Source organism: Elephantulus edwardii, unplaced genomic scaffold (assembly GCF_000299155.1).
Source record: "Elephantulus edwardii isolate Elephantulus edwardi_28Jun2011 unplaced genomic scaffold, EleEdw1.0 scaffold00251, whole genome shotgun sequence".
NCBI lineage: Eukaryota > Metazoa > Chordata > Mammalia > Macroscelidea > Macroscelididae > Elephantulus > Elephantulus edwardii.
Window position 1 is genome coordinate 517140 of NW_006400001.1, and position 21531 is coordinate 538670.

Below are 21531 nucleotides of genomic sequence, written 5' to 3' on the forward strand. Positions count from 1 at the left end.
GTCAGAGACAGTGCGATTAGCACAGGACAGAGCGGAGTTTAGGGCTTGTTGTACATAGGGTTGCTATGAGTCGCAGGCGACTCGATGGCACATAACAACAACAACAGAAACACAAAAGACCTATTCAAAGAAAATTAAAAAGCATTACTACAAGAAACAAAAAGAGACCTGGAAAAGTAGAAGAATATACCTTGCTCTCTTGGATGGGAAGACTCAATACTATGAAAATGACAATTCTACCAAAGGCAATCTATAAGTTCAATGCAATACTTATACAAATATGAATTCCATTTTTCAGTGAAGTGGATTTTATCTTTGTTTTGTTTTGTATAGCATAGGGAGCTCTGGTGGTGCTGCAAACTCAAAGACAGCATTTCTCTGGCTGTTCGTGTCCACCAGCCGTTCTGTAGGAGAAAGATGGGCAACCTCCTCTTATGTGATTTACAGCCTCTGCACACCTGGTGGAGGGTCAGCTATGAGTCTGTCTCACTCCACAGCAAGGAGTGAGTGAATGATAGGCTGGAATGACACGTGGGTACACTCCCCTCTTAGCCACTTCCCAGTTGAGTGGTTTCGGGCACACCATAATAACCTCTCTGCTCTTTAGTCTTGACATCTGTATTATGGGGACAATGGGAGTAGAGAATAAAAGATGGCATAGCAAACAGTACAGTGGCCTTCCCCCCCCCCCACACACACACATTTGTTTGCCAAAAGAACAAGCAAATTTACCTTGGGACAAGTGCATGTGTAATGCTGTACTTTAGAAGAAAAGATTGTGATACTTGGGCATATTATCAGGAGGGATAAGTCCTCGGAAAAAGACTTTGTGGTTAAAAACAGAGAGGGGGACTGAAGCAGAGGAGGCCCTCAGCGAGATGAATTGGTTCTCAATGACTGCAACAATGGCTTAAAATATAACAGTGATGATGAGAATGGTGCAGGATCTGGCAGCGTTCGTTCTGTTGTGCACAGAGTTACCACGAGTCACAGCTGACTCAATGGCACTTAACAACACATGTAACAATAACATAGATACACACACACTTGTGTTGTGGTTAGCTGCTGGGAATTCCTGGCTCCTGGCAAACCCAGAAATGACACGATCAAACCATTGTGATCCCTAGAGTCTTCCTTGGTTGATTTGGGAAAATCTGATCACCATTAGACCTTTGCTGTTAGTCTGGAAACTCCGCTGAAACTGTTCAGCATCATCATATCAATATGCAAGTCTGTATTGACTTATGGGTGGCGGCCGTACATGGGGTGAATTGGCTGGGAATTGAACCTCGATCTCCCACTTTGGAAGTGGAAAGTTTACCACTTAATCACCACTATGTGCATATGACCGAAACTATAGCCTTCAGTATGGATTGTATCTAAACATCAAGGAAGCAAAGATCCTCATCACTGGACCAATAGACATCATGGTATCTATTATCATCATCATAATATCATAATATGATAGAGAAAAGATTGACGTTGTTAATAATTTCATCTTAGTTGGATCTATAATAAATATTCATGGATTCAGCAGTTAGGAAATCAAAAGAATAAATAAAGTTTCAGAAAATGAAGAATGGCTTTAGGAAAGTCTGCTGCCAGGGACTTCTCCAGAGTGCAAAATAGCAATGATGTCAATTTAGAGACTAAGGCATGTCTGATCCAGGTAAAAGTCTTCTCAATTGCTTGCTATGCATCTGAGAGCTGGACATTGACTAAAGAGGACAGAAGGAGGATTGATACCTTTGAGTTGTGCCAGAGAAGAGTATTGAGCATACCATGGACTGCCAAGAGAACAAACAGATCTTTCCTGGAGAGGGTAAAACTAGGTTGCTCATTGGAGGCAGAGTGTTTGAAGCTCTGTCTCATATTCTTTGGGTATATTACCAGGAGAGACCACTTAGGAAAAAGGACATCATGCTTGGAAGAGTGGACGGTCAGCACAGAAAAAGAAGGCCCTGGATGAGATGGATTGATGCAGTGACTGTGGCAATGGGGTCAGGTGCGTCAGTGATGGTGACATTGGCTTAGGGTAGAACAAGGTCCAGAGCTATTGTTCATAGATTTCTATGTGTCATAGTCAACTTGTCAACACAAAACAACTTCTGTGAAATAAACTAAGTGTTGTAATGAGGGAGCTCTGGTGGCCTAGTGGATAGGGAGTTGCACTGTCAACTCAAAGGTGGGTGGTTCAAATTCACCAGCTGCTGCATTGAAGAAAGAAGGACAATCTACTCAAGTGTGATTTATAGCATCTGAAAACCGACCAGAGCATCAGCGATGGGTTGGTTCCAACTCAACAGCAATTAGAGTTTATTTTTATGTCATGCTTCCTTCACATTTAACCAAGGTTCTTTTTGTCACCTCCCCAAACAGGAAAAAGTTTCTCGAACTTTGTCTGCTGAGCTCCATCCCTCCACTTGATAAAAATCCCAGGGGCCTCTGGCACTCATGCCAGGCTCTTCTTCAAGAGCAGCTTCCCTGGCAATTTATTTCCTGTCACAGTCTGCGTTTTCTGCTGTGAAGGATGATGTTTTGCTCACCTTTCGTGCTTTTACCCCATCTCATTCTGCCATAAATGTCTCCAAACAGTGCTTGTACTATCCATTAGGCGGGCTGTCTCAACAGCTATCACCCAGCCAGACTATGGTATACACGTAACATCATGTCTGCTTAGCCCAGCACCCACCCTCATCTCCTGTCATGTGCTCTGTTTTGTTCCGTGTCTCAGCAGAGTATTTCTTCTCTATTCTCCATCAATATGGTGAGCAAGCCCAGTGCATGCTAGCCCTTTTAATGCTTGGAAGATAAAGGTGTAGACAAATGGCCTGGAGGTAGAATATAAATCTGAGACCTCAGAAGCAGAAAAGCAAATCTAGATACGGAACAGCATCAGGGAGAAGAAGAAAAAATGCTGGCAAAGTTTCCATATTATGAACTAAACAGGACGGTGTGGAAGAGACTTTTTATCTAAGCATTGACATGGAATTAGGGCTGTCAGGAAAACACAGGGCAACTCATTAAGCTTTCATTTCATACGAACAATAATGAATACTTTGTTGTTATTAATGTTGTTGTTGTAATATAGCAATCCTATGTACAGCAGCTCCAAACCCTTCCCTGTCCTGAGTCAGTCTCACTGACTCTGACACACCACCCCCTTTGTCCCAGGTATTGTCTTAATCCATTTTATCTGGGGTCTCCCTCTCCTGTGCTGTCCCTCCACTATTCCCAGCATGATGTCCTTCTCCAAGGACTGGTCTCTCCTGGACACATGCCCAAAATATGTGAGATAGAGCTTTAAAATCCTAGCCTCCAAGGGAGAACTTGGTTTTACCCTCTCCAAGACAGATCTGTTTGTTTTCTTGGTGGTCTATGGTATGTTGAAGACTCTTCTCCAGTACCACAACTTGAAGTCATTGATTCCTCTTCTGTCATCCATAGTCATTATCCAGCTCTCTGAAGCATAACAAGTAATTGCAAAGACCCTGGCCTGGATTAGATGAACTTTAGTCTCTAGGTGGACATTGTTGCTTTTCAGCACTGTGGAGAGGTCCCTGTCAGCAGATTTTCCCAATTCATCTTTTGATTTCCTGACTTCTGGTGTTAAGAGTGTTGATTGTGGAGCTGAGCAAGTTGTAATTGTTAACCACCTCAATGTCTTCTCCATCTATCATAATGCTGCTAATTGGTCCAGTGGTGAGAATCTCTGTCTTCTTGATGTTGAGTTTCAATACATATTGAAGATTATAGTACTTGACCTTCTGCAGTAAGGATTTCCGTTTTAGCAAGCAATGTTGTGTCACCTGCAATAATATAGGTTGTTGATGAATCTTCCTCTAATCCTGATGCCACATTTCTTCTCATAAAGCCTAGCTTCCCAAATGATCTGTTCTGCACAGAGACTGAAAAGATATGGAGACAGGATGCATCCCTGACACACTCCTTCCCTGATTTTGAACCATGCAGTGTTTCATTGCTGTTCTGAGTACTGCTTTCTGGTCTAAGTAGAGGTTTCACATAAGCAAAATCAAGTGTTCTGGGATTCCCATTTTCCTCAAGGTTAGTCACAATTTGCTGTCAATGAAACACAGATAGACATTCCTCTGGTCCTCTTTGCTTTCTGCTAAGATCCATCTGACTTTGGCAATAATGTCTCTAGTGCCATGACCTCTTCTAAACCCAACTTGTATTTCTGGTAGTTCCCAAATTGGAGTGGCTGGTTGATGCAAGTGGGGTATGTCCTTGACTACTAACTGGAAGGTTACAAGTTTAATCAATTAAAATTCTAGTGCTTTGGAAAAAAGGCCTGGTGATCAACTTCTGAAAAATAAGCTACTGAAAACTTTGAGGAGCACAGTCCTACCCTGACACAGATGGGGTTGCCATGAATCAGAGTCAATTCTAAGGCAATCTTTATTAATAGTGTACTAAATACTGCATTTAGGTCTGTCAATGGTTTCCTCTTCCTTGGATCAACAATCAACACCCTTGGTACCAGCAGCCAAAAGATCAGGAGATGTATTGTATTGGGAAAGTCTACTGTCTGAGACTTCTTGAAAACGCTGAAGAGCAATGATGTTAGTTTGAAGACTAAGGTGTGCCTGGTTCAGACCATGGTCTTTTCAATCAACTGTTATGTATCAGAGAGCTGGACAATGAATAAGGATGACAGAAGAAGATTTGATGTCTTTGAGTTGTGGGGCTGGAAAGAGTACTGAATATCCCATGGATTGCCAAAAGCACGAATATCTATGTCTTAAAGAAAGTACAGAGGCAAGGATGGTGAAGTTTCATCTTTGGGGCATATTGCTAGGAGAGGCTATTCCTTGGAAAGGGACATCATGCTTGCAAGGACGAAGTGTCAGTGGAGGAGGGGAAGAACCCCAACAAGATGGATTGACATGATGACTTCAGCAGTGGGTTCATGTGTGTTAGAGATGATGAAGATGCCAGAGGAGCGAGGGCAAGGTTCAGGTCAGCTGTTCATAGGGTTGCTATGAGTAATAATCAACTTGATGGCATCTAATGACAATCACAGCAAATATTGTGCAAGACCTACTTAAACTAGAAGAAGCTCTTGTGGTTTGTTGTTCCTGTTGTTGATTGCTGTCTGGTAGAGAACAACACATAGCAACCCTATGAACAAATGGCCTGAAGCCCTTCTATAACAGTCAACATTTGTAAAAATTCAGAATTTCCAGAGACATGTTGTTTAGGAAGTGGATACCACTCCTGCTTCCAAAAGAAGGAGGCTTAGTGGCTTAGTGCTTAGGAATTGTGCTGCCAACTCAGAGGCACATGGTTTGAATCCATCAGTTGCTCTGTGGCAGAAAGATGGGCAGTCATCTTCTGTGCAATTTACTGGGTCTAAAACCCCTGGATAGTCAACTATGAGCTGGTTTCAACTAGATAATACTCATCAATAACAACATCTAAACTTAAAAACTATTTGCTAAAATACTTGAAATTAACTGAAAATCTTCTATTTCATCTGGGTCTAAAACCCGTGGATAGTCAACTACAAGTTGTTTTCAACTGAGTAATACTCATCAATAACAACATCTAAACTTAAAAACTATTTGTTAAAATACTTAAAATTAACTGAACATCTTCTATTTCATCTGGCAGCCCTAAGAGATAACATGATGATGAAGGGCCACAGGCATATTTCACTCAGAGTATTTGCTTTCAAATCACAGGCTTAGAAATGTTGTTAGGAGTTGTTGAGTTTATTCTGACCAGTAGGGACCCTATGGGATCAGAATAAAACACTGCCTCTTCCAATGCTGTCTTCACAATCCCTGCTATATGTGAGTCCATTGCTGCAGACTGTGTTGATCCAACTCATTGAAGAACTTCCTCTTTTTTAAAATTTTGTAGTAGTATTATTAATTTTAATGAAAATTTACAGATATTTTGGATTTCCATTCATTCACTGTTGCACTTTTCTCTCTGCCCACCCCTCCCCTCCAGTTCATGCTTCTCTTTTGCTGACTCTCTTCTTCACAAAGTATGATGTCCTTCTCCTGTCATCTCTATTAATTTTATGCCACCCTTTCTCCACATTTAACCATATTTTGCTATAATGGTTTGCCTTCGGGAGTCTACTGTTCAGCTCTCTACTTGACCATTTCTTCCTTTCACTTTAGCTTCTCTCTGTACTGGAGCAAGTGCCAGAGTCTCTTCTGAGGTCCATTTTACACTATTCTTTATTTCTTGTCTTATTAAAGACTTTCTGCTTTCTTCACATATGACGTCCAGCGTGTCATTTGGTCTTCAGTATTAGCGTTCTATGCATCAAATCTATTCTTGTGATAGTCTCTAGAATAGATGCTTAGGTAAGATACATTTTCAATTCCAAAGTTGTACTTGGGTTCTCACAGATGTGTTTCTACTTTATTTATTGAACTTGGACTTGCATATGTGCAATTGATGCTGTTTCACAGTTGATCTCTGGCCACTCATCTGTTACTTTGCAATGAAGTGGTGGCTTGCATGGTGCACTGACCCTGGAAGTTGTGCCATCAGTTCACAGACCAGCGTGGTCACATTGGTGGGCTGGTTTCAGTAGAGCTTCAACTAAGGCAGACTAGAAAGAAGGACCTGGCCATCCACTTCTGAAAGCTGTCCAGTGAAAATGTAATGAGAACAGTGGGACATTGTGTGATCTAGCACTCAAAGACTAGCTTTTCATGTTGGAAGACACTCAAAATGCAAATGAGGAGGAGTTATCTTCTCAAACTAGATTCTCCTTTAAAGGCGTGGATCGAGTCAGGCTTTACGGACCTTCATTTGCCGAGGTGGCACAACTCAAAATGAGAATGTTGTTGTTGTTATGTGTCTCCGAGTTGCCTGTGACTCATAGAGACCCTATGTACAACAGCTCTGAACCCTGTCCTATCTTGAGCCAGTCTCATCACCCGACAGACCCAATCCCCCTTCTCCAATCACTGAGTCAAGCCATCTCAGTCCTGGGTATCCTGGCCTGTTCTTCCATCCTTCCAAGCATGATGCTCCTCTAAAATATCCACTAGTAACCGGAACACGAAATATCTAAATGATGAATCTAGCAAGATGGAAGTTGTGAAGAATGAAATGGAAATCATGAAGCTGAGTGTCTTGGTCACTGGTGAGTGGGTATGGATGGTATTAGCCAGTTTGATTATGACAGTTATGTGGTCTCCTATGCCAGGGATGGTGAATTGCAGAGGAACAGTGTCACCTTCATAATCACAAGGAATATTTCAACACTGTCAGTGGGAAGAAAATATCTGTATGTCTGTAAGGAAGACCAGTTAATAAAAAAATAATCAAATAAATACCCCAACCACTAAAGCCAAAGAAAAGAGAGTTTTTACCAACTTCTCCAATCTGGAGCTGACCGAGTACATAATCCAGATGCGCTGATAATTACTGGTGACTAGAATGTGAAAGTTGGAAACAAAGAAGAAGAATCAGTAGTTGGAAAATAGAGCTTTGATGAGAAAATCAACATCTGAGATCTCAAGATAGAAATTATCAAGGCTGATTTCCTATTCACTGAGAATACTTTTCTGAGCTTAGAAATGTCAGGTGCTGTCCAGTTGAGTATGACTCATAGCAATCTTACAAACAATAGATCTGAATCCTGTCCCATCTTCATCGTCTTGGACACACTTGAACCCTATGCTGAAGTCATTACGTTAATGCATCTCTTTGAAGGTCATCTCTCTTTTACCGACCTTCCACCATTCTGGGCATAATGCACCTTTCCAAGGAATACCTTCAGCTAACAACATGCCCAAAGGATGTGAGAGGAAGCTTCGCCAACCTGGCCTTCAAGGAGTGCTCTGGCTCCACCCTCTCTGAGACATATCTGTTCTTTTGTCCATCCACGGGATGTTCAGTGCTCTTCTCCAACACTAGAACTCAAAGGCATCAATTCTTCTGTTACCCTTAGTCATTATCCAGCTCTCAGATGCATAGCCAGTGATTGAAAAGAAATAGATATAACTCATTTTCTCCATTATCAAAAGGAGGAAATTGAATCATAGATGAGCTGAGCAATTTGTCCAAATTCAAAGGGTCAGTAGACTTTAGAAATCACCTAGCATTTCCACTCCCCAAAACTTTTTCTTATTTCCTTTAAATCCTAGTTTAAAATGTTTAAGCTGAGACCTCAGTATTCCTCGGCATTCCTTTGCCATCTTTTCTGATCTTTGTTCTTTCCTCTTATCTTTGATGAGCAAACCTTGCGCATTTATGAAGGCCCTGCAATAAGCTGGCCACTGAACGTGCCTTTGGGTCCCACCGTCCCTCTCGCAGCTCAGTATCTTAGCCACCTATCTTTGCAAACTCTCCAATCAGAGAAAAGGTCTGGGAAAAACCTAAAGGATGGCAGGATTTTCCCTGACAGGTCTTTAATGAAATTGCAGTGATGCTTGACTCATTGGAGCCTCCCCCTTTCCATCCCTGACTCCCCCAAGCACTTAGCCTCCCGTCCCTATCGATTCTGAGGCCCCTGGAGAGGGAAGCCCATTAGGAAGCGTTGCTGAAGTCTGTTAATCTGCCTTCCATGCTGGGATGATTTTCCCCTTGCTGCCTTTCCTTATCTCATTTCCATAGAGTCTCCTTTTAGAAATAATAATATTATCAAGTTAAAGAAGAAGAATTAAAAGGCGTAAGACGTGTTGGTTTTGTTGTGCCTGGGACCATTTCCCTCTTTACTCAGCTCTGTGTTAAAGGGAATGGATCTGGCCAACTGTGCTTAGGACATTTCCACATGGCTGATCCTTCTACGTTTGGCCTCATGGGAGATGATGGTGGCAGTGGGTGAAGGTGGGAAGAAGGGCAGATGCCAGGATGTTTCTTATCCTCTTCCTTCCCAAGGAATCAATTTCTAGGTAGCATAATGGAGGGACAGTGCAGGAGAGGAAGACCCTGGGTGAGATGGATTGATACAGTGACTGGGGAAATGGGGGTTGGTATGTCAGAATTAGTGAGACTGGTTTAGGACAGGGCAGGGTTCAGAGCTGCAGGACACAGGGTCGCTATGCACACCAGGCAACTCTACGGCACATAAAAACAATAACATACTATGACAGGTTTGGAAGCAGGATTGTCATCCAATTCCTAAACAATATGCCTCTGGAAACTCTATGAACTCTCATAAATGTCAATAGTTGTAGAGGGTTTTCAGGCCTTTTGTTCATAGAGTTGCTATGAGTCATGCTCAACTTGAAGGCAATCAACAACAACAACAGATAATGTTAACTGAAAGGTTGGTTGTTAAAGTCCATACTCTGGCACCTCGGAAGAAATGGCTATAGATCTATTTGTCAAAATTCAGCCATTGGCTGGGGAGCTTTGGTGGCTGAGTGGTAAGGAATTGTGCTGCCAACCCAAAGGTATATGGTTCAAATCTGCCAGCTGCATCAACAAAAGAAAGATAAGCAAAATTCAGCCATTGGAAACCCTACAGCTCAGTTCTACTCTGACAGACATGGGATGCTATGAGCTGCAATTGTTCCAACCACCATTCCCCATCCCCCTGCCTTGAAAACCCTTACCAATGGCTGCATTTCCATTATAGGACTGGTTTGTAGGGGCCTCTGACCATAGGCACTGTGGATACCACCTCACTCCTTTCTTTTTCCAGTCTAGGGCTTGACTCCATAGTTATAATCCACCTAATTAAATGACTTTGCATAGTCAATAAAACACAAGTAAATATCTTTCTCAGCCATGATCCATTAGCTCATCAATAATACTTCTTATTCTGCTTATTGTGCTCCTGTGGAACCTATCCATGAACCAAGAAGTAGTCATTTGAACAGAACAGGGGATATGATATGGTTTAAAATTAGGAAATGTGTGTGTATACTTTCTCCATACAGTTTCAATTTGTGCTGGACAAATAACCTAAGAAATTAGATTATATGAAGAAGAATGTGGCATTAGACACATCAACAACCTTCACTATGCAGATGACACAACTTCACTTATAGGAAGTGAGGAGGGCTTGAAGCACTTCCTGAAGAAGATCAAAGGCTACAACCTTTAATATGGATTACATCTCAACATCAAGAAAACAAAAGTCTCACAGCTGTACCAATAAGCAATCATGATAGATGGACAATTTCATTTTACTTGGATCCACAGTTAACACTCACTGTAGGAACAATCAAGAGATCAAAGATGTACTGTTGTTGTTGTTGTTGTTATGTGCCGTTGGGTCACTTGAGACTCATAGCGACCCTATGTACAATAGCCCTAAACCCTGCTCTGGCCTGTGCCAATCTCACTGTCTCTGACACACCTCCCCCCATTACCACAGTCACTGAATCATTCCACCTCATAGAGGGTCTTCCTCTCCTGCGCTGTCCCTCTGCCCTCCCAAGCATGACGTCCCTCTCCAAGGACTGGTCCCTCCTTACAACATGTCCAAAGTATGTCAGACGAAGCTTCAGAATCTTTGCCTCCAAGAAGCAGCCTGGCTTCACCCTCTCTAGGATAAACCTGTTCATTTTCTTAGCAGTCCATGGCATTTTCAATACTTTTCACCAACACCACAGTTCAAAGGCATCTGTTCTCCTTCTATCATCCCTAGTCATTGTCCAGCTCTCTGACGCACAGCAAGTGATTGCAAAGGCCATGGCCTGTATCAGACACACCTTAGTATCCAGAGTGACACCATTGCTCTTCAGTACTTTGGAGAGGACTCTAACAGCAATCTTTTCCATCAAAATATGTCTTTTAATTTCCTGGCTGCTGGTGCCAAGAGTGTTGACCATGGAGCCAAGCAAACTAAAGCTGTACATTGGAAATATTGTGATAAAGAATCTCTTCAAGGTGATAAATAGCAATGATGTCAGTTTGAAGACTGGAGTGTGCCTGATTCAAGCCACAGTATTTTCAATTGTTTCCTCTGCATCTGAGAGTCAAACAATGAATAAGAATGACAGAAGAATTGATGCCTTTAAACTGTGGTTTTGGGGAAGGGTATTGAATATATCTGTCTTGTGGATTGTCAAAAGAACAAGATGTGCTTTGGAAGAAGTGCAGAGAGCCACTTAGAGGCAAGGATGGTGAAACTTTGCCTCACATACTTTGGGTATTTTGTCAGGAAGAAGCAGTCTTTGGAAAAATGACATCATGTTGGGAAATGTGGGAGGTCAGAGGAGGGAAGGAAGCCCTTCAATATAAGATAGACTGATGCAGTGTCTGCAAACAGTGGGCTTGAGCATGGCAGAGAACGTAAGGATGGTGCAGGAGAGAAAGCCTCAGATTTGTCTTCACAGGGTCACTATGAGCTGTAGTCAACGTGGCAATGATGAACAACAATTCTTTTTTTTAGAGCATAACAAATATGCTATATTATTTATGAGAGCAGGCTGAAGCTCAATGTAGCATCAAGCCAACAACAGCAATTCTTATGGAAGCAGATTTCTAGTTCTTCCCACCCGCCCCCCATCACTGTGCAACTAGGTAGATTTGTTAGCAGCTAAACACTTAACCACTGGGCCAACTGGGCTCCTTATAAAAAGGCAAGTACAACAAAAACTGAGAACCCAGCCAGGAAAGGCACGAAGCTACTCCAGAATATCAAGGTATCAAGGAAGTGCTAACAGAGAATGTTATGTTTAAATTGGGTTTTGAAGGATGAACAGGAGTTGATCAAAGGGAGACAAGGAAGAAGGGAACCAGGCAGAAAGAAGGACATGTGGAAAGGTGGGGAGGCCTAAAAGAATACATTCAGGAGATAGAAGAGAATTTAGAGTGTCAAGGGCAGGGATGTAGAAAGTCAACTGAGGTCAAGATTTTCATTTGAGCAGGCATGGTTGAGAATCCTGTAGGCAGAAAGTTGTGTAAGAGACATTACAAGTCTCCTGGGCCATCTTCTAGGATAGAAGCAGAGGAAGGCTGGAGAGAGGTGAAGGCACCATTCTACTCTGAGATATCAAAGAAGATATAATTTAGAAGGGAATATTTAAACTGGGTTTTGAAGGATGAACAGGAGTTACCAAGGAAAATTGTCTAGGTGAGAAACTACAAATATTTAATCCCAGGGTTTACAATTTTTGGAGTCAACTGGGAATCACTATTTATCATGTTGTTCATTACCTTCAAGTCGAGCACGACTCATAGTGACCATATGAACAAAAGGTTTGAAGCCCCTCTACAACTATAACATTTATCAAAGTTCATAGTTCCTGGAAGCAGGTTATTTAGGAAGTGGATGCCAAAGTTGACATATTTGGTAACCCTGGAGGGCATTATGCTGAATGAAATATCTTAGTCACAAAAGGACAAATACTGCATAGTGTCACTGTCATAAAACAGGGCTGACATCGGGATTGGGGGGAGACTGAGAAAGATGGGATAAATGATCTATACTGCATTGAAACAGATGAGGAAGAGAACTGTTTTAAAGGGATATATGATTAGGTATTATTGTCATGACGAGTCCAGAATGAAGGCTGCATAGTGGAGTGGACTTGGGGGGAGGGATTGCATAACAATGAAATAATTTTTCTTTTAATTTTCAAAACAAAGGCTGCATAGTGGAGTAGATTTGGGGGAGGGATTGTATAACAATGAAAGAATTTTACTTTTTAAAGAGAAGAGCGAAACTGGGGGAGGGGGAGGTTGGGCACAGAGAAGAGTGCAACAATGAATGAATGGAAATCCAAAATCTCTGTAAACTTTCATTAAAATAAATTTAAAATAAAATTTGAAAAAAAGATGGATTGGCACAGTGACTGCAGCAATGGGTTCAAGTGTGTCCGAGATAATGTGGATTACGCAGGGTATGACATGGTTCAGATCTGTTGTTCATAGGGTTGCAATGAGTCGTATTCACCTCAGTGGCACCTAACAACAACAGTCACAGAACTACAGTGAACTCTGGTGGTTTAGTGCTAAGGAGTTGCACTGCCAACCCCAAGACTTGTGGTTGAATCCAACAGCTGCTCCATTGAAGACAGATGGGTAATCACTTCCTGTGCAGTTTACAGCCTCTCGAAACCGTTGGAGAGTCCGCTATGAGTGGGCAGTACATAACCACAGCAGCAAAGCAATACAGTGGTTAAATGTCATGCTGCTGATCAAAAGGGGAAGAATTACACCCCATCAGCAGCTCCTATGGAAAAAGATTTTCAGCCTCAGAATCTCCATGGGCATTTATGTTGTCCCATAGCATTGCTATGAGTCAGAATATGCTGTATGGCAAAAGGAATTGCTCTTTCAGTTTGCTTGAATTATCTTCCTATGTCACATGAAGAGAGATGAAATAGCACTGATAATGAGTGATAGAGCTGGGTCTTGGCCCAGGAGTTTGACTCCAGAGTCCTTATTGCTACCTGCCTTTCTGGATAATGGCCTCAGAGCCTGTGGAAGTCTCCATGACCTCTCTGCTCCTTCCAGCGACACTGGTATGCCTCCACTCCCTTGTTTCCCTTCTACTCCCATGCACCACAGGACCTTTGCACACACTCTCTTTGACTAAGTATATTCTTCTTTTCCTCCTTCTTGTTTTTGTTGTTATGTGCCATCAAGCCACTTGTGACTCACAGTAACCCTCTGTACAACAGCCCTAAACCCTGCTCTATCCCTTGCCAACCTTATTGTGTCTGACAAACCTACCCTCATTACCCCAGTGACTGAATCAATCCATCTCATCGAGGGTCTTCCTCTCCTGTGCTATCCCTCCACCCTCCCAAGCATAATGTCCCTCTCCAAGGACTGGTTCCTCCTTACAACATGTCCAAAGTATGTCAGACGGTGCTTCAGAACCCTTGCCTTCAAGGAGCAGCCTGGCTTCACCCCTTACTTTCCAGACCTCATTCTAGGGATGCCACCCTTGGTCTCCCAGACTGGATGACTCTCTCCCCTGCCCCCACTCCCCCAGAGGCCCTCGTGACCTTGAAGTGCCTTCTACACAGCACTTGCAGAGGTTCTTACACCCTCTGGTTTTACTGATGACTTGCCAATGCCTTCCTTCCCTCCCCCCACTCCTCTGGCCCATACTCTCAAGCATATCTCCAGGAGGTCCAGGAGTCCATGGGCCCTCCAGTATGAAGACCTGGTGGCACAGTGATTAAGCACAAGGTCAGTGCTTTTTAACCCATTAGCTGCTCCACAGGAGAACGAAATCACTGCTTTCTTGATTGTTGCTGTGTACCGCCAACTTGGAACTCACTCATAGCTGACCCTCTGGGTTTTCAGAGGCAGTTAATCGTTTGGGAGGAGTTGGTCCATCTTTCTCCCATAGAGCAGCTGGTGGATTTGAACTGTGTGTCTTTGGGTTTGCAGCACAGCTTCTTACCACTAGGCCACCAGAGCTTCTTCTTTGAAGATCACAGCCTTGGAATTCTATAAGGTCTACTGGTTATGCTACTGGCTTGCTGTGAGTTGGAAGGCACTTCATGGCAACAGATTAATGAGTACTTCTAGAACTCAGCGTAAGGTCTAGTTTATAATAATGGCAGGACAGAAAAAAAAAAACACACCACAAAACAAAAACACCAAACAAACCAACAAGAATGAATGAATGAATGTTGGTGAATCAATGGCACAGTTCTCTTCTGACACGTGTGGAACGGTCACAAGCTGACATCAACTCAATGGTATCTGGTTTACCTAGCTCTTGTTATAACCCAAACCTATGGGTGCCTGTTGTAGAAATAGGACCAGACAGACTGCAGTATGAAGCCTTTCTTCAGTGCCAATGTGCTGTGTCATGTCCTTTCTTCCTCAAATTTTAATGTTTTTTTTAAAAAAGTTATTATTTGGGGGAGCTCTGGTGGCCTAGTGGCAAGGAGCTGCAACTACAATCCCATAGGCGAACGGTTCGAATCCACCAGATGCTCTGCCGGGTAAGGAGGGACAATCTCCTCCTGAATAAAATAAAAAATTTTTTTAAAAAGTTATTTTTTTGTGTGTGTACCATTAAATTAGATCTGACTGGTACAGGAGAAGATTGTTCCTCCTTCTCCAGCAGAGCATCCGGTGGATTTGAACTGCGGTCCTCTGAGATCGCAGTGCAGCTTCTTGCCACTAGTCTACCAGAGTTCCCCAAAATTTTAATGTTTTTGACAGCAGAATTTATTTTACAATAGAACTGTAGTTCGAATGAATTGCACTTTGGCTGGTTCTCTGTAATGCAAAAATCAAGGCAAAACAAACCTCCTCATAATAAAAAAATTCAGCCTCCCTGCCGTCAAGTAAATTATAACAGGTAACAACCCTCCACTGGTCGCTGAAACTGGAGACTGTAACGGGGAGAGATTGCTTGTCTCGATCCCTCAGGTTCAAACTGTCAGAAAACCTGGCCTTTCGGTTACTTGCAAAACATGCAATGGACGGTTCCATCAGATCTCAGTCCTCTGTATAAAGCAGTTCCTGCATCGACAGCAAGTCCACAGCCGTGGTACCTGGGAACACACCGCTCACGGCTTTGGGTGAATTCCTCCTCATTTCCTTATTTGCAAGAGGGCAGTTGTTACGTACTGTCAAGTTAGAACTGATTCATGGCTGACCCTCCAGGACATTTTCAGAGGCAGTTAATCACAGGCGAGGAGATTGTCCCTCTTCCCCCTGCGTAAAAGGGCAGGGTTATTACAAATACTGGATATCCACATGAAGGCCTTAGAAGAGCACTGGCAGCTGTAACTCATCAACAGAAAGCTTACTATGACTTTCACAAAATCTATGATGTTTTGTTAGAATAAGCCACACCCCTGATGTTTTTGTTAGAATAAACTACATCCTTGTGTGACCCGTCATCTATTTGACTAAGCACAATCTTACAAGACACGAGAGGATAGAGCTGGGGCTCTTGGCTTTTCCTGTTTGATTGACTGCTGTCCCCAGCCTCTCTCCAGGATCCCTCCTTCATATGACAAGTCTTCAGCAGCCCTGGCCAGCCGAGACCAAGGCACTCTCGACTTGTCACTAGGGCGCGCTCTTAAAGCTTGGTTCTTCTTCGCATCCACGTTCAAAAGACCACAAATACGCTTGGTAAGCCCACGCTTCTCCCCTTCACTAAAAAGTATATGGCATTTGCCTCATCCAAGAAGCGCGTCATTATTTTTCTTTTCCTTTTTAAACTCGCAGCAATTACTTGTTCTATTTCTACGTCTAAACTGCTCTTGCCAGTTTATTCTTGATGAGTATTAGTCAGCAGAGCTACACATTCCAGAAAGCAGTTCTCTGCGCCAAGCGAGTAACTGGAGTACAACCTTGGTAAAGTCACCGGACTCATGGTTCGTGTCACTGTTGGCTCTTTCAACATCTCAAAGCCAGAATGGGAGCAATGACAGAAATGAAGCTTTCTGATGATTTCTGTGAAAAATTATGTGTGTGTGAAGGACCTCCCCATCACCCTAAAAATAACACAGAACCAAGAGATGTCTCAACCACACCGAACTTGGCAGACGAATGTGTGCTAAGAATAAACCAGAAAATGTATATTTGGATTTGATACAGAAAAGGCAACTGCTGAGTTAGGCTAGAACAAGAGGACTGAGTGAAGGGGGCCTACTTTTCAGAGAGCGAGATTTCGGCACTCTTTCTGCTGATTGCTGGTGGGACAGCTGTAGCGAAAGATTATTTTTCACTGACCAGCTCCTGTGGAGGTCAGCAAATAATTTTTCCACTTTATTTCTGCCTCCAGTAAAAGGATCTCTGTTATTTGCTGTGTTCTTTATCTCTTCGCAGTTGGTTTTGTTTGGGGAAGTAGCAGAAAATCTTTGAAAGTTAATTTGGATGAATAAAGTTGATGATTGGGAAAGATAACGTGAGTGAGGGGTGTGGGGTGTGTGTGTAAAGTGAATGTTGGTTGTGTTACTGTTGGATGTGTGTGCATATATGTGTGTGTGTGTGTGTGTATGTGAGAGAGAGAGAGAGGCAGTCGCCTGAAAAATTTTGCTGTTATTATTCTTAAGTGTCAGAGAGAGAAACATAGAGACAGACAACAGACAGATAGCCTGCTACTGTTGGTGGATGTCAGAGAGAGAGAGAGAGAGAGAGAGAAAGACTGATAAGCAACAGACAGACAATTTTCTTGTTATTATTATTAGACATCTGAGAAAGACAAACAGAAAACAGATTGGCAGATTTTATTTCCCTGTTACTTCTGTTATGTGTCTGAGAAAGAGACAGACAGACAACAGACAGACAGATTATCTGTTACTGTTGTTAGATGTCATCTAATTGGCTCCCCCTCTCAGTGATCATATGTTCAATGAAATATTTGCCTGGTCCTGTCTGTGGAGAAGAACACGGTCAATATTTCTCAAGCTGAGAGACCTGAAGGAAAAAAAATTCAAGCCTTCAGTGACAGTGATGGAAGATTCTAGAGGCAAAGAATCGAATGACTTAGAAAGGATCAAAAAAAGATGGAAGGACACAGAGTGTCACCATACCAAAAAGAATCGGTCCCCATCCAACTGTTTCAGAAGGCAGTGTTGTGACCAAGAACCAGTGGTGCTGAAGGAAGAAGCCCAAGCTAGAGAGATTTTTCTAAATTAACCATGAAACAATGAAGACACTGAAACCAATTTTCTGTCTTGGCTTGAAAACTGGTTTAAAAACAATAACTGAAGGGAGCTTCAGAACTAATTGAAGCAGTGACAGTATCATTGAAATAAATCCTCCAAATTTCTTACCAAATCACTGAAGCTCTATTCATTCATCACTATCGAGTTAGAACCATTTCATAGCTGACAAGCCAGTGGGTTTTCAGAGTCTGCAGATCACAACTGAAAAGATTGCCCTTTTTCCCACCTTCGAGCCTCTGGCGGATTTGAACTGCCAGAGAGCCAGGACCAGGGGGTTAGTAGTACAGCTCCCCACAGACCAGGCCATCAGAGCTCCCACAGGAGAACAGAAACTGCCTCAGATGTTGGCACCCAGGGAAGTGAGTGCAGGAGTGACATGGGGATTGAAGGCAGATGAAGAAAGAGAGAAGATGTCAGAAACAGACAGAGAGGTAACCCAGATGCTGGCAATGGGAGGAGACTACTGCCATCTGACAGGTCACTGTTGTTGGTAGGTGCTGTTGAGTCGCAGACGACTCATAGCGACCCTGTGAACAGATCTGAATCCTGTCCTGACCTGTGCCGTACTTACCATCTCTGACATGCTTGAGCCCTTCACTGCAGTCACCTTGTCAATCCTTCTCGAGAGGGGGTCTTCCTCTATTTTGCTGTCTCTCCACCCTTCCAAGCATGATATCTGTTTCCAATTACTAGCAATATGTCCAGAGGATGAGAGACAAAGTTTTGTCATCTTTGCCTCCAAGGAGCATCCTTCAGGGGAGATGGTGTTTTTGGAGCCAGGGTCCTCCTCCAGCCCCTCACCAGCTGCAGTGTCACTGGCCCCAGTCTGCAGTTCGCTGACACAGGAGCCTGAGAGAGTGAGTGCCTCTGGGGGTTGGAATAAGAAAAGGGTGAGTCGGCTTGGAGTGGGAGCCTCTCAGGAGACTGAGGAAAACTGCTCAAGGGGACCAGTGGCAGCATGTTACCTTCTCAGAAGGCCTGCAATGATTCATCTCTTTTATAAAAATCTCCATCTGCGTGATAGAACAAACCCAAACCCCAAACTTACTGCCCTCAGGTCAGTTTGCTTCATGGAGAACCTCCATCAAATTTCCAAGGTTGTAAATATTTATGGCAGGAGACTGACCACATTTCTCCTGAGGAGCAGTTGACCTTTCAGTTGCTGTTAGCAGCTCAACATATAACAAATTAGGCCACCAGGTTACCTGATAAAGTAGTTGTTGTTATGTGCCATCGAGTCGCTTGCGACTCATAGTGACCCTATATACAACAGCCTTTAAACTCTGCTCTGTTTTGTGCCAATTTCATTGTCTCTAACACTCCCATCCCCATTACCCCACTCATTGAGTCAATCCATCTCATCCAGAGTCTTCCTCTCTTGCACTGTCCCCCACCCTTCCAAGCATTATGTCCCTCTCCAAACATGCCCAAAATATGTCAGACAGAGCTTCAAAATCCTTGGCTTCAAGGAGCAGCCTGGTTTCACCCTCTCCAAGTTGAACCTGTTCTCCTAGCAGTTCATGGTATATTCAACACTCTTCTCCAGCATCACAACTCAAAGGCATCAATTCTCCTTCTATCATCCTTATTCCTTGTCCAGCTTTCCGATCCATAGCAATTAATTGTGAAGACAATGGCCTGGATCAGGCGCATCTTAGTCTCCTGAATGACATCGCTGCTCTTCAGTACTTTGGAGAGGTCTCTAACAAAAGACTTTCCCATCACAATACCTGGCTTCTGGTGCCAAGGGTGTTGATTGTGGACCTAAGCAAACGGAAGCTGTTAATAATCTCAATCTCTTCACCATATCTATTATGATGCTGCCAACTTGGCCCAGTGATGAGAGTCTTTGTTTTCTTGATGTCAAGTATCAATCCATAATGAAGCCTGCAGCAAACGCTTCAGGTCCTTTAGATGACTGCCAGATCATAGTTAAAAATCATATAGCTCTGAATTTATATCCTGGGCCTATTACCTATTGAGAATACCTCACTGATTTTACTTGCAAAATAGGAATAATATATATGGTAACCATTAACCTTTCCAGAGGATTGTTGTATGGTTTAAATGAAATGACTTAAAGAGCTTATCAGGCCCAGGATATGTTCAGGATGTAGTTAATTCTGACTCACAGAGACCCTACAGGACCAAGAAAAATGAACTGTAGGGACAAAAGTTGGAAACAATAAAGAAGGAATGATAGTCAGAAAGTACAGACTTTGGTGACAGAAAAATAATGCCCGAAATAGAATGATTGCATTTTATCTGATCAATGAATTATTCATCATAAATTCCTTTTTTATTACTTTTTTAATTTTATTATTTTTTGTGTGTGTACCATCAAATTTGATCTGACTGGTACAGGAGGAGATTGTCCCTCCTTCTCCAGCAGAGCATCTAGAGGATTTGAATTGTGTACCTCTGGGATGGCAGTGCAGCTTCTTGCCACTAGGCCACCAGAACCCCCTATAAATTCCTTTTAAAAAAACACAAAGAGTCATTTGACACAGACCTCACCAGACAGACCACATAGGAATCAGTTTGACTACATCTTTGGAAAGAATTATTGGAGAAACTCACCATCAGCAGATAAAATCAGCCCAGGTTCTGACTATGGAATAGAGCATCAGTTACTCATGGGTAAGTTCAAATTGGGGCCAAACAAAATGAAAACAAGTCCATGAAAACCAAGAGAAGATCTTGAGTCTGTAACATTTGAACTTCAAAATCCTCTTAAGAATAGGTTTGAAGCATTGAACACCAATGATCGAAGAGCACAGGAACTGTGGAATGACATGAAGGACATCATCCATAAAGAGAGCAGAAGTTCATTACAAAGACAGAGGAGAAAGGCGGGGAAAGGGGGCATCAAAAGAGACCCTAAAAATGGAAGAAGATAATTGAGAAGCCAAAACAAAGGAAACAGATACTGAAGTAAAAGACCCAAACAGAAGATTTCAAGGGTAGATGGAGAAGACAAAGCATTATGTTAAAGGTATTATTAAGTATTACAACAGATTGTACAGAGAGCTGAAATTGGAGAATGAAAAGGGGATAACTTGCTTGGCATTTTTCAAGCTGAAAGAACTGAAAACAAATCCAAGCCTCAAGTTGCAATATGTAGAGATGCTCTGGGGGAAATCTTAATTGACCCAGAAAGCATCAAAAGAAGATGGAGAGAATCACCATACAAGTATCACTATACCAAAAAGACTTGGCCAACACTGAAATATTTCAGCAAGTATCATAGAGGGACAGCCCAAGAGGGGAAGATCCTCGATGATATGGATTGATTCAGTAATGGGAAAATGGGGGTAGATGTGTCTGAGACAATAAGATTGGCACAGGATAGAGCAGGGTTCAGAGCTGTTGTACGTAGGGTCACAAGTGACTTGAAGGCAGATAACAATAATAACAACAACAAACATAAAATCAAGAGCCAATAGTAATAGAGGAATAAGTTCTAGTTGCACTGAAAGCATTGGTTAAAAATAAGGCCCCAGGAATCAATGGGATACCAATTGATATTTTTCAACTAACAGATGCAACTCTGAACACACTCTCTCTTCTATGCCAGGAAATTTTTGAGGACAGCTGCTTGATCAATCAGCTGGAAGAAATCCATATTTATTCCCATTCCCAAGAAAGGTGACACAAGAGAATGTGGAAATTATCAAACAATATCATTAATATAATATGCAAGCAAAATGCTGCTAGCGATGATTAAAAAAATGGCTAGAACCTTGATGTACAAAATGTTCATAGCAGCGTTATTCACTATCACAAGAATATGGAAACAGCTTACAAGTTCAACTACATGTGAATGGATTGAGAAATTATGGCACATTAACACAATGGAACAGTATGCAACATGAAGGATATTGAGCCTCAATCCATACTGAAGGCTGCAATCCCTGACCTTCCACAGCAAGTGCTTCAGGTCCTCCTCAGTTTCAGCAAGCAGGGTTGTGTCATCTGCATAATG